At 48.7% G+C, this 4108-nt stretch overlaps 1 pseudogene; it reads right to left on the minus strand.

Annotated features, from left to right (window-relative positions):
- Nucleotides 1–725: 725 nt before the first annotated feature.
- Nucleotides 726–854, minus strand: LOC126210874 (U4 spliceosomal RNA; annotated as a pseudogene).
- Between the last annotated feature and the right edge of the window lie 3254 nt (nucleotides 855–4108).

Consider the following 4108-nt stretch of genomic DNA (forward strand, 5'->3'; position numbering starts at 1 on the left):
TAACTTTCTGGCTCAATATGGCTACTAAATTTTGTTTCATTATTATTCTTAATAGAACGCAGACAGTTACACAAGATGGCCAAATTCGATTTCTTTGCAAAACTATTGCCCGCAGTATAACAGTTCAAAGTCGCCAAAAATTCACGCTGCCTTCGCACGAGCTGTAATCAGCCGAGCGAAATTCAGCACAGGGTGGGTTGGACAGGACGGGCCGAGCCGGTCCCGGCGGCGGCTCCGAAGACAGGCAAGGAGCTCAGGTAGCCGGATGACACCGCTGGTCGGGACGCCTCAGCGCTCCCAGCGGATGGTGCGCCTCCAGCAGTCAAAGGGTTAAGTACAACACAAGCCTCCCACACACTCACCAACTCTCACTGTACTGCGCTAGTCTCCTCCACTAAATTCTGACAGAAGTTTTGTCAAATCCTACATTTATCAGTAACCACTGCATGTGTGTACCACAAGCATGCAATGGAACAAGAATTCCCACTAGACAGAACCACATTTCAACTGTCCACATTGGCGCCTTTATTCACACATAGCCGTTGCCCAACATCTTACACTGAGGAGAACGCTTCTCACCAGCTCTCAGAGACCGTATATAATTCATCAGCGAACAGCTAGGTGGTGTGCATGGTCCCTAACAACCATCAGCCAAACACTTCCACAATAACAGACTGAGCTCACAGATAATCACACCTTGAAGCACTGTTTTCATTAGAATTACACCCCATTAGAGGCTGCCAAAATTGCCACAGAGACGGTACTTCACGTCTCTCTGGCGGGTTATTGGTAAAAGGTTTCAACTAGCAATAATCTGCACCTCATTGGTTACGATATTGCCACTGCGCAAAGAGTGTCTACCTTGCTTGTTTTTCCTTTAATGTAATTTCATTCTTCTGCCCCATATAGGCAGGAGAGGACTGGCAGTGGCACTGTCCATTGCTCTTCAGCGAAGTGGCTTTAACAAAAATACAAGGGGAACTCTTGCATAGAAGCAGGGGTAAAAAGGTGACATAAAAATACAGTAAATGGAGGTGATGCGAATTAAAATAGACACTAATACAGGGACATTGGGGGACAATTAAAGAATCGAAAAAGGCCGCATTTAAAAGAACACAGCTAGTAATTCGTTACCTACTTAAAATCACTGAAGTCAAGCACAAATCAAAAGGTCGCAACAGTATAAAAATCTCACAGAGCGAGACACTTAAAAAACAAAACCACTGGAACGACGGAACACTCACGAAGAATAAAAACCACTGTAGGGACCTGCCGACGGACTGGAGGTCGGGGTGGAGGAAAAAAGAGGGGACGGGTGTTGGGGAGTGGGAGGAAGAGGAAAATGGGGAACGAGAGCGCATCTAGACAGGCAGGGTGGTAGATATTGTAGGGGTGTGTGCAGAAACATTGAAGGGGAACACAGGAGATGGAGGGGGCATAGGAGGGGGAAAGGTGCTCATGAGAAGGGAGGGGGAGGAAAGGGAGCTGTGAGGAGGAGGAAGATGGGGTTAGAGTTCGTAGGAAGGGTAGATGTCAGGGTGAAGCACATCATCTGGGAGGGGTAGATGCTGGAAATGGCATTGGGAAGAGGGTGGGATACAAGTGTAAAGGCATGGTCATGCGCTGGGGGTGAAGAGAGATATCAGTGGTGAGCGGGGTCGAGTCAGCTGACAATATACAGAGTGTGAATGTGTTCAAGGAAAAGGAGACGGAGAGAGTGGGGAAAAGAGATGACATTGTAGAATATGCACGTGGGGGATGGAAAGCGGGTGCAGAAGGCGACGGAGTGCATGGCATTCGAGGACCTTATAGAATCTGGGAGGGGTGGAATCCCAAGCAATGCTGGCATAACAAAAGATGGGGCGGATCAAGGATTTGTAGGTGTGAAGGATGGTGGAAGGATGCAGTCCCCATATCCAGTCAGACAGAAGTTTCAGGAGGCAGAGTCTGTTGAGCTTTGTGATTGATTGTAAGGAGATGGTGGAGTCCAGGTGAGGTGGCAGTCGAGGGTGAGGCCAAGGTATTTGAGGGTAGGAGCGAGGTGGATTGGACGGCTATATATGGTGAGGTGGAAATCATGGAGACGGAAGGACCGGGTGGTGCACCCTATGATGATTGCTTGGGTCTTGGAGGGGTTGATACGGAGGAATCACTCGTTGCACCAAGCAGTGAACTGGTCAAGGTGGGTTTGGATGGTACGTTGGGAATGTTGAAGGGTAGGATAAAGTGCTAGTAAGGCGGTGTCATCAGCAAATTGGAGGAGATGAACAGGAAGGGGAGGTTTGGGGATATTAGCAGTGTACAAAAGATAGAGGAGAGAAGAAAGGGTGAAGCCTTAGGGCACGCCGGTGGAGGGATAGAAGGTATGGGATTTGAAATTTTTTGTTATGGTTTTACGGCGCAAAACTGTTACGGTCATCAGCGCCCGGTCTGTGACTTAGGAAAAGGTAAAAAAAAAACCAACTGGAAACCAGCAGCAATGGGAGCAAAACTCAAAAAAGTGGAGAAACGAAAAACAGAAAGAAAGCTTAAAAAACCACTATAGAAGAGGGGTTGTTGGTCACCAAAAAGAGCTTCAAATGTCTGACGTCATCTCACTGACACTAAACAAACTCGTGAACGCGATTGGCTGAGCGCATGTCATCTGCTATAATGGAAATCAGGCGACAGCTGTAGATGGGCGCGTAACTGGGTAAAATAGGGGCACTCAAGTAAAAGGTGTCTCACCGTACACAGTTGAAAGCAGTGGAGACAAAGCGGTGGTAGATCACCACTTAAATGGTGTCTATGGCTAAAAAGACAGTGCCCTATCCAGGGTCTAGTTAAAATTACCTCCTCCCGACGACGAGTTCAGGAGGACGAGGTCCAAGAACAGGGAAGAGCTTTCACGTCCCAAAATTTATTACTGGGAAGTGTCGACCAATGTACGTGACATAAAAGAGCAACACGACGACATAAAGCACTCCATAGATCAGCGAAGGTAACCATTCGAACAGCAGGTTGAAGAAGAGAGACTACAGCCTTGGCTGCTATATCGGCCACCTTATTTCCACAGATACCAACATGTCCTGGTATCCAGAGGAACGCCACAGAGACGCCTGTCATGTGGAGCAAGTGGATGCAGTCCTGAATCCGGTGGACCAGAGGGTGGACAGGGTAGAGAGCTTGGAGATGAGGAGAGAGCTGAGCGAATCTGAGCATATAATATACTGTATCCACTGATGGCGATGGATGAATTGGACAGCCTGGAGAACAGCGTAAAGCTCCACAGTAAAAACCGAACACTGGTCGGGAAGCCAAAATCGTTTAGGGGTGCCGCCAACAATATAGGCACTCCCAACACCAAACGATGTTTTTGAGCCATTAGTGTAAATAAATGGGGCATCCTTCATTTGTGCGCAGAGAGCAGCAAATGCCCGACGATAAACAAGTGAAAGGGTACCATCCTTGGGAAACTGACAAAGGTCATGGAGCAGGCAGGTCCGGGGCCGGAACGAGAGCAGTGCTGTACCCCAAGCTGTCAAGAAAGTTTTAGGAATGTGGAAGGAAAGAGAACATAGCAGTGGACGGAAGCGGGTTCCCGGAGGTAGTAGAGAGGAAGGGCAGCCTGCATACCCTAAATCCAAGGAGGCATCGAAAAAAATGTCATGGGCCGGATTAGCAGGCATGGAAGACAGATGGATAGCATAACGACTCAGAAGGACAGCTAGCCGATTGGACAGCAGAGGTTCAGCAGTCTCAGGATAAAGGCTTTCCACAGGGCTGGTGTAAAAAGCTCCAGACGCTAAACATAATCCACGGTAGTGAACAGAGACGCCGAAGAATAGACGGCCGAGCAGAGGAGTAAACCATGCTCCCATAGTCCAACATCGAGCGCACTAAGGTGCGATAGAGGCGGACAAGGACCACTCGGTCCGCTCCCCAGGAGGCACCGTTCAGGACACGGAGGGTGCTGATGGATCGCAGACAGCGAGCCGAAAGATAGGAAACGTTGGAAGACCAGCACAGTTTTCTGTCAAACATAAGACCCAAGAATTTAGCGACGTCCGCGAACGGAAGGTTGACAGGGACTAGATGTAAGGAAGGCAGAAGAAACTCTGTATGAAGC

Source organism: Schistocerca nitens, chromosome 10, assembly GCF_023898315.1.
Source record: "Schistocerca nitens isolate TAMUIC-IGC-003100 chromosome 10, iqSchNite1.1, whole genome shotgun sequence".
NCBI classification, from domain to species: domain Eukaryota; kingdom Metazoa; phylum Arthropoda; class Insecta; order Orthoptera; family Acrididae; genus Schistocerca; species Schistocerca nitens.